Genomic DNA, 10,773 nt, shown 5'->3' on the forward strand with positions numbered 1-10,773 from the left:
CCGTTCCCATTTTAAATAAATTTAAATAAATTGTCACCTTGCGCTTCCTTGATCTGATCAGACCATGCAAATAATTAATATTTATTTGAAAAACACAAAAGAAAAAAATTAAATATAATGCCATTAAAAAGAAGTAAAATAATAGTATTATTTCAAGTATATTTATTAGAATGAGTAATATCACATAAAATATATATAATATTTTGTACAAAAAATTGAATTTAAAGGAATACGTACAATATTTTAGAAATTTAGAAAGTATTTCTCAAAATTGCTGTAGTCTTAATATATAGAATGTAGAAGATATTTAAAATGTATAACATGTACAGTAGAAAGTAAAATAAAATTATTATGAAATGTAACAGATAGCGTAATGAGAGGCGTAGAAATTAAAAAAGATATAATAGTATCTATAACAAGCAGCAAATTATATGAGAGATAAAAATTAGAGACGGACAAAATCTCCAACAGCAACATACTTAGCGCGCCCGTTCTTTGTTTTCTTCTTTCTTCATTGAAAGAAAGGAGAAGGAGAATGCTTCGAAGTATTTCCCAAGGAGAACAAAAAGTCAAGATAATGTCATTGTGATATCAAAATGACGGGAAGAAGTCAGAGTTTGATCACTGACTTATTATGACTCCAAAATGACTGTATACAGTGACTCGTCATAAAATCATTACATGACGATATTTTGACTTTCAGGATTTTTATATTAATTTTCGAAAACATAATTTGTTCGATCACTTTCACAAATTGTTCTTAAAAAAGTGAATTTCTCTGGAATTCACTTATCTATCTTCTAACTGGAAGCATCTACAAACGGGTTTTTTTTTTTACGAGGAGATTGCCTGGCATTTGATTGAAATTATTATATAATAATATTATATATAATAACATTATCCAGTCGCATTGCTTTTTTACGGTCCAGGCATCGAAATTATTTAAAATTTTATTTTGATAATTTACTCCAAATATGTCTTTAAATATTATTACAAGTCCATTTTTATCTAAGTTTTTCGTTTTATGTCGTGCTGAATATTACTGGTATGCATCATATTTTATGGATAACGCAACTGTAACACAAGTACAAAACACAAATTTATTGTAAACTTGTAAGTTTGATTTTTATATTGTTTTTTAAGGTAGTATGTTATTGGACAGTATATATACTTCTTTAGTAATGTGAGTAATTATTTCACCATAATTTATTTTGTCTTTTATTCTTCTATATACGGAAATTTTGCTTTTTTTATATATATATAACGCTAAATAAAATTATATATAATCATGTATACGATTATGTATACTTTTATATGAATCTTATATGTATCCATGAGTGCATATATGATCTCTTATTCATATCTAGTTATATTTGGAATTATAATATGTCCATATATAATGATATATGGATCCATACATAATTTTATATAAAGTACCAAATATTATATATAATCACATATAATCATATTATATATTTATATATAATTATATATAATATTTTTTTCCGGGCAGAGTATTCAGAATCTGCATTGATGACTTGATGAGGTCCGCCGCTCAAACTAAAAAATAATTGCATTTGCATGTATTTCTATCGACAATGTTTCTGAATGTTTTCACAAAATTGTCCCTGTTTGCAGTGACTATAGCAGCGGCTGAATGCAATTTTGCTACTTTTCCACTTATTCATTATATTATATGAACCAATAGATTCATATAATCATATATATATTTATAAAAAAAAAAGTTCCTGTAAAATTCGTCATTTAACCCTTTGGACCAACGGCTTAACGTCTCTTTCCGAAAGACGGAGCCCAGTTTTCTCCGCACAAGAGCCTATCTTGCACGGAGGGGCGCAGCTATCGAAAAAACATTCCATGCTTCATGGCTCTAGTGGACTCGAACCTGGTTCCTCAGATTACGAGTCCGGCGCTCTACCACTAGACCACACTGCCGCCCTTATACAGGGTGTCCGAAAAATCGCCTACTCCACTTCGGGAGGTGATTCGAGACCCAAAAACAAGCAAAAAAGTTCATACAAACATAGGTCCAGAAATGAGCCGTTTCCGAGTTATAGCCACTTTTATGTTCAAAAATCGTAATTTAGAATCCGCTTGGCATCTCTCTTTCTTAATTATTTCTTAAATTAAAAATTTTTATTTTTAATTATTTTTAATTTAAATATTTTTAATTTTTTTAATTTTAATTTTTTTATTTTTTTTCAATTTTTCAATATTTGTAAATACAATTACATTATTTTTAAAAGAAATCAGTTGTTTTCACGGCTATTCAAAATCAGTTGTTTTCACGGCTACTTGAAATCAGTTGTTTTCACGCCTATTCAAAATCAGTAAGTAAATCACGGCTTTTCAATAAGTTTCAAATTATTATTTAACAACACCTTACTTTTAGGTTGTATCTAATCTTTCCGTATTCATCAATGGATCGTTTAAGTTTTAATGAATTAGCTGATATGCATCTTATGTATGGTCTTGCTCAAAGTAATGCTGCCGAGGCAAGAAGATTAGACATCCAGTCTTTTCCAAATCGAGATGTACCGGGAATAGCGTCTTTTCGAAATGTAGACAGAAACTTGAGAGAATTTGGTAATTGTAATTAAAAAAAATTGAAAATAAAAATTTACGATTTTTGAACATAAAAGTGGCTATAACTTGGAAACGGCTCATTTCCGGACCTATGTTTGTATGAACTTTTTTGCTTGTTTTTGGGTCCCAAATCACCTCTCGAAGTGGAGTAGGCGATTTTTCGGACATCCTGTATATATTTATATATGTATAATTATATATAATTATATATAATCTTTTTTTCCCGGGCTGTTGCTCTAACCCCTCGGAGCTCCGCAATGTGTAAGTTTCTAATTTGCACACTTTTTTTCTAATATCATAAGATTATTCTGTTGATGCTATATGGCCACTTCACACAATATCCTTTGGAAATATTATTTAATGTTATATAATATTTGTTCTAAGATTATGTGCTTAGAATACTACTTAATATTAAATAATATCATGCGCTTATAGGGTAGATGAATAAAGAGTTAAGAAATAATCCTGGATACTCATTCTAAGAATAATATTTAGGCAAAAATTCCTGAGCATTGATTTCTTATTGATTTTAGAAGTCCTTCGAAAAAGATTTTTTTCCGTTTTTTCCCGATGTTCTCTGTCTTTCTTTCATATAGGTTTGTAACTCCATCTTTTACAGGTCTAAAGCCCCTTGCACAATGCCAGGCAACAGGCAATAGGAACAGGAAGTAACCAAAAAATTGTTAATTACAACCTAAAAAATTCGAATACTATGATTGGTTGGCAACAGGCAATAGGCACAGAATTTCCAACGTGACGGAAACTCTGTGTCTATTGCCTGTGTCACTGTTTATTCTGCATTTATACATGATTTCTGATTTCTATTCCCTGTTCCTATTGCCTATTGCTTAGCATTGTGCAAGGGGCTTAAAACCTGACCAGCTATCTGATCGTAGAAGATCTTCCAGAAAGAAATTCAGGCAGGTAGAAATAGAAAACCAGTTCTAACTAGCTCCGTGGGATTAGAGGGGAAGGGGAGGCTCCACGGTGCAGCATACTCAATGCTCTCTTAGTCTCTTCCCCACTTACTTTCTAACTCTACCTTCTCTATCCGGAAAAAAAAGATTATATATAATTATATATAAATATATATGATTATATATAATTATATATAATCATATATAATCATATATTTATATATAATTATATATAATTATATATAATCTTTTTTTTTCCGAGTAGTCAAATTTAAAAATATCAGCCTCAATGGTCAAATTGTGAAAGAGACGCTCCTCCGGCTAGGCCGGGCCGGCCGGGCTGGGTGTCGCTTTCGATATAATCATTGAGCGTCTGGAATGTGGTCACTCACAATACCCAGTGAGAAATAAAAAGTCGAAATGATATCGAAATATGGACATCGAAATCCAACGTCATTTCGAGATTTAAACGGGCCTGGTTTCGAGAAATTTTCTACATCGAAATCAGCTCAATTTCAAGTAATTTTCGACATCAAAATCAGCTCGATTTCAAGTAATTTTCGACATCAAAAACAGCTAAATTTCGAATAATTTTTTATAACAAAAGTAGTGCGAATTCAATATACTACAGTGCAACCATAGGTGCTGTAGATGGCCTCTCAATTGCTAATGTGGGGACTGTGAAACTTGGAAGGATTTGCAGCATTTCCAAAAATCCATTAATTTTTTTATTTTTGTTATAAGATAGACAAAAACAAAATAACTATTTCTATATATTATTCGCTATTGAGAGATGGAAAATTATAACAAAAATGTCATGTAACTAATGCTTGGTGTATTGAGACATTATTTCACACGAATAGTTGAAATACAAATAAAATTTGACACAAAAGAACAAGTAAAATTGTTCAAACTTGCTTTGTCTAACATAAAAAAAAAGGACAATTTACAGGAAAGCTAAGAAATATTATAGAATCTTTACAACTTTTTTGTGTATAACACATATAATCTCATATGACCAGCTAAAATCTTTGAAAAATAGCCTTATTATGTTGACTTCTTTTTTCCAAAAGAACCATCCTCCTGCTTTCTCCATGAGCTGTTGATTAGCCACTTTGCAGCACTTTTCTTTGCCACAGAAATATCATAGATGTCAAATTTGGTTAGAAGAGCTCCTAGAAAGCAAAAGAATAAGACTTAAATTAAAAACAGTACATTTCACAAAAAAAATAAAAAAGATAAGATGACATTATCGCCAATCAATGTAACGATAATTGTAGGTATAAACTAATATTCATTCATTAAAACTTCTCAAAAACATAATAAAACAATTTCAAAAAAATCCCCATATACATTCAACGTCAGGTATATCTTTTTCACTTCAATAACAATCACCAAACATTTTTTTGATAAAGATGAGTAGAGAGAAAAATAAAATATAAGCTGTAAGATGCTTATCTGATACATTATTTTCAGGTAGCAAACACAAGTCATTTTGACGTCAAATTTTGGTCCTTTACTAACCATTCCTGACATCATGGCGGCATAATGACGTTAAAATGACGGTCTAATGTCACAGACAATTGACGCGCGGATACGTTATTTTGACGTCATTTTCTGACGTCTTATTGACGGCAAAAATAGGTCCATTGTACAACATACCGGTTTCCAGAAAAGTTTTTTATAAAATTAAAATTTTAAAATGTCTACTTGATAAACGTTTATAAAAAAATGTTCTTTTTCTTTATCTAAGAAAAAAAAGCTTTTTTAACTGTTTCGTTACATGCCATGTGCGTATAGCCGCTCTCAAGGCGGTCAGATCCTAGTACAGTACCGCGCCCGAGTCGCTTGACTTCGATAATCCAGTGGACATTGACGATCTTCTCACCCTAATGCTTCCTTATTAACTGTACTTGTCTATAACAGGTACATCTTTAAAGTGTTCAAAAATCTTGTAATGATAATCTTCTTGATAGCTATAACACTGCATGAAATAGTTATCATAAAACTATAATCACACGCAACTACATCCACTTATACCATAAATTCGCCACTTCAATCATAAAGTTGCGAAACAAACATATTGTAGTTAATTTTGTGGTTTTTATTTTATTATTACTTTATTATACAATATTAAGAAGTAAAAATAATTATATTACAAAAAGACCTTATTTGAACGACTTTAAGACGTCTTTAAAATGACGTCTTTATATGGTCTAAGAAATGACGTCTTATAAACGTTTATTATTAGTCGCCGATATAGACCAAAAATGACTAAAAATAGACGTTATAATGACGTTATGGAATAACGTCAGTATAATGTCATTTTTAAAGACAGTCGCTTTTTGGTCATTTGACGTCATTTGTACAAACATGACTAGTATTTGACGTCAAAATGACTTGTGTTTGCTACCTGGGTTGGCATTTAATTTATTGGCATTTTTTTAATGATTATAGAACTTGCCGATCACTTATTGAAATGTAAAATCTTAACGGGTGATAAAGTAGGAGATATTGTTTTCTTAAATCGTATAACTTTGTATTGCGAAAATGTATATCCTTTCACTTTTAAAAGAAGACAATTTCCGATAAAATTAGCTTTTGCTATGACAATTAACAAGTCACAGGGACAAACATTTGACAGGGTATATAGGAATAGATCTTCGTAAAGATGTTTTTAATCATGGACAACTTTATGTTGCCTTTTCACGAGTACGTTTTTGGGAAGCATTAAAAATTTATCTTGGCAGTCAGCGAAATAATAAACAAGTTAAAAATTACGTATATAAAGAAATATATGTATAACTTTTCTCCTCTTAAATTTTTATATAAAAGTATAGTTTTTGACATATATAATTATGTGCGTATATCATTAAAAATGTACAGTTAAAGAATAAATGGCGCGCGTGTATATATTTAAGCTATAATGTAGTAGTATTGTATTTATTTCATGTTTAAGCGCGTGCTTTGTACTATTTTGTGATATATAATGAAAAAGGTAAATGACGCGCGCGGTGATCGTACTTTTCGTTTAACTTTTTTGTTTGGAGTCTCAGCCTAATTCTACAAACGGTATGATATTCCTTGATGTCTACTGAATGGACCTGCACCCTCATTTTGTAACATCAAATTGTAGAATTTTTATACGAAGCAAATATTGTTAAAAACGAGTGTAGGTATTACAGACAGCTTTAAGATCACCTTAAGGGGTAAAGCCACTCTAGAATTTTCAAAAAATCAATTTTTTTTGGTCTTAGAAATAAAGGTACACTTGGTTTCAAAGCTCAGAAAAATCTCTATTATCCCTTTTTTGTAATCCGTCTGCCGGCGCGTTCGGAGCGCGCTTCGAGGGGATGCTGGAGACAGGTCTGTTTTACCGCGATATTTTCAGACACACAAATCTTTTGATTGATTTCACCGAATTAAAAATTTTTTTTCCAGAATTAAAGTTTGAACGATAACGAAGACGGCACCAATTGCGTATGAAAAACAAAAAAAATTAGAAAATTACAGTTTTATTTTCGATTCTGCGGTCGACTCATGACAACATTTGCTGCACATAAAAGTTTTAGACTGTGTACGTATACAAAAACCTTGCAGCCGTCACGGAAATACAATAAAGAAGAATCCTGTGCTTGCAGAAATGAGCTGCGAGCTTTAGTATAAGAGAAAAGTATGTTAGAAAATTTCATATGCACATGTAACGCGTCTCCCCGAATTCAGCCAAAAACATACAGATCAGTATAACGGGTAGCCCTAGAGCAGGCGCTCTGTATGTATGTGTAAGAATCGGTGAGCACTTCTTTATTGACGCTGGTCGAGTTTGCCTGCGCTCTGTATGTATGTGTAAGAATCGGTGAGCACTTCTTTATCGACGCTGATCGAGTTTGCCCGTGACTCCAGCATCTCCTTAAACGCGTTTTTCTCGAAATCGCTTTTTTAAAATCGGGCGGAATAAGAACTCGAACACCTTTTATCCGATTGACTTAAAATTTTGAGTGAAACTTTACAATAACATTATCTTTAGAAGTACATGTGGATTTTGCGATAAGTTGAATAAAACTTTTTTTATAAACAATTTTGTGCGAAATTTTTTAGCGAAAAATGAAACACTTTTTTTTAACATGCACCATTCTTACAAAAAATGATATTTTGCAATTCCCACATGTACTTCTATAGAAAAACTTATATACTTTTCAAAAATCTTTGAATTTTTGTTCCAGCTCAAAAATTATAGGAGCTTCGATTCCGCCCGTTGAACGCCTTCCGCAAAAAGGCACTTTGGAGCAATGGCTCTGGCGCCGCCATTTTGGCAATAAATAATTAATAAAAAAAATTTTTTTATACTTTAATATATAGATAATAAATAGAATTAAACAGATTTTCATTTATGATTATTGTATTTCTGAAAAAAATTATCAAAAATTGGCTTTTTTTGGGACTCTAGAATGGCGTTACCCCTTAAATCGATTCACCTGAGATATTCAACATTTCTTTATCACATTTTAGATTTGATATTCTTTTTCATATTCTTTTTCTCTTTATACTTATTAATATTTAAACTGTAAGAATAAAGGCCAACAATCGAGCATAGACGTGGATGTCAAATTAAAGTTCGTTTATTAAACATAAGTATATGTAGAACGGGACGTTTCGACCGCACAGGGTCTTCTTCAGCCGATACAAATTAAAAAATTACATAAAGTCGCGCAATAATCAGTAAAACTGTGAACGGTAAAAGGAAACAAATTCGATGGAAATAACAAAGTCATCCGGAGTCACATCTTACATGAGAGCATTCTAATGGTAAAATATAAAATTGTATATATGTATATAGATTTCTGTAGAGTCAATTGTGCAATGTAAAATTGCATATACGTAAATTCGCAAGTCAGTAGTCAGAGGTAAATCCATGATTTTTCTTCGTTGATTGGCGAAAACGAACCAAGTCAGTTGTTAAAAGGCGTTAAATCTTATGTCCGACAACGGTGTGGTCAAGTTTAAACTACGTTCTGAAATTTGATGTCTCGATAATGGGAGGAACCTTATGTGCATGGTTTAAAAATTCTCCATATGGACTTACAAATTACAGAATTAGGTCGTGGCCCGATGTTTCGCGCTCTCACGGTCGATGTTTGCTCCTTTCTGTCTCAAATACTAATGGCAAGCACGCTGCGTAGGTTAACAACGAAGGTTAGTCTTTGAAATAATAAATAGTTAGATATCGGTGAGTTCGCTGAGAATACTGTAATATGACTCATCCAGATACTCTGTGTCCATGTTTAAATTAATGCCTTTTTTTTGTTCTTTAATATGTAACATTTCCGAGATTGTCTTTTATAATAGTTAGGTTCCGTATCCATTATTTTAACGTTATCCCAATCGAAGGAATGGTTAAATTCTATAATATGTTCGGAAATGACCGAGTGTCTGGATGGGTCCATTTTTATGTTATTTTTATGTTCGTTCATTCTAGTTTTTAATTGCCGCTTTGTCTGTCCTACATAGGAGGCCTCGCAATCATTACATGCAATCTTATAAACAACGTTACTATATTGATGGCTAGTGAGTTCTTGTCCTTTTGTGCTTTAATTATGCTATTCATTTTGTTAAGGCATTAGCCTATTATGTGTTCCCTTCTATTGAATAGTAATGTTGCTTTTTCATATTTGCTTATTAATATTTATATTATAACCCAATAATTATAGAATTTTGAATTAGTCTTAAATTTTTCAAAATTTTTCAAATTACGAAATGGATTCTTATGTCAATAATTTATCTACTTTTCGGAATAAATTGTTAAGAACAAAATATAATAATTTATAAATATAAGGTTTATTAAAGGTTTATAAAGGTTTATTAAATATATTTTTTCATACTATAATTCTATTTAAACTGTTTAAGTTTTTTTCTAATAAGGAAGTAATGTTTTAATTTTACAAAATATTAAAATATTATAACACAAAATCTAATTTTAATCTGTTTTTATAAAAAATTAAAACATTATAACTACGTAAATCTAGCTTCCTAACGTAACCGACGTTTTGTTCCCCGGAAAAAATCTCCCGGAAATCAGTTCCCGGAAAAAATCTCCCCATCAAAAAATCTCCCCCGGAAAAAATTTCCGTGCCCAGCAAAAACCGAGGTGCCACATGGGTTTACAACTTTCAACGTGTGAAAAGCCCACTCACGTACTTTGCAAGGCACACTATGTGTATAGTTTAATGATAGTGGAGCCCCCCGCAGGGGGCGAAACCTACTACCTCCACGCATACACTTTTCGCGCGAGGCGAGGTGCCACATGGGTTTACAACTTTCCACGTGTGAAAAGCCCACGCATATACTTTGCAAGACAACTTTTCTCAAGAAGTTTAACGCAACCAGCAAAGCGCAAATAAATTAAAAAAGTCGTCATGACTAAAAACAAAGACAATAAATACATAACTCATGATAATTTAATACAACGAAAGATTGACAGCAACATTCCTCAGAATTTTCAACGCATCCAACAAAGCGCAATTAACGTAATACAATCGGCGTAACTAACAACAAAGATAAATAACACATAATTCATAACACATTTTTATAACGACAGATTAGCAGCGACATTCCTCAAAAATATTGTAACATATCCTGTCGGTTGTAGGCTGCAACGAGACTCTTCAATTGCGCATCGTTGTCTTTGTAGCGCTTGTTTCTATTATTCGCAGGAGCGTGAGCATTCGCGCGCGCAATGTGAGCTTCGACGAGACCCTGCTCTGCTTGAAGCAACAATCATTTTCCACAGTACGAGATGTGAACCATTTGCTCTCCGATTTTTAGTGCATGGTGCCATCCTTCCACTGCATTGTTGGTACGAGCAACAGCCACCATCACTGAAGAGTAGTGGTTCCACAAAGAAATATCAAACATTGCACCGGCTCAGATAAAGTGTGCTGTGTGGGAATCTATGTTAGTAAATAGTAGAAATAGACATTAGAGTTTATTAGTTTAAAGAAGAAAGAGTTAAAAGAGTTAAAAAGTTATAGAACTAGAATCGTATTGCCTAAAGAAGAAGCAGAAGACACCTTTATTTTCCTTGCCTTCAGGATAATCATCTCAAAAAAAAGCACGCGCGTAATGACAGATGACAGATGTCACAGTCACGTGGAACGACGATCATGGCGGGGATGGTCACGTAGCAGGAGGAGTGAAGAGCAGGGAGGGGGAGGGGAACTGTCTTCCCTCCGCACTTGTCAACACTGTCAACAGT

The 10,773-nt window shown here is 32.4% G+C and overlaps 1 long non-coding RNA gene across 1 annotated transcript; it reads right to left on the reverse strand.

Annotated features, from left to right (window-relative positions):
- Positions 1–9,958: 9,958 nt before the first annotated feature.
- Positions 9,959–10,730, reverse strand: LOC139817312 (uncharacterized). The gene is made up of 2 exons (XR_011733194.1): positions 10,589–10,730; positions 9,959–10,468 (listed from the first exon to the last, which is right to left on the reverse strand). It is a non-coding gene; the product is annotated as an uncharacterized lncRNA (long non-coding RNA).
- Between the last annotated feature and the right edge of the window lie 43 nt (positions 10,731–10,773).

The sequence above is a fragment of the Temnothorax longispinosus genome, chromosome 1, assembly GCF_030848805.1.
Source record: "Temnothorax longispinosus isolate EJ_2023e chromosome 1, Tlon_JGU_v1, whole genome shotgun sequence".
NCBI lineage: Eukaryota > Metazoa > Arthropoda > Insecta > Hymenoptera > Formicidae > Temnothorax > Temnothorax longispinosus.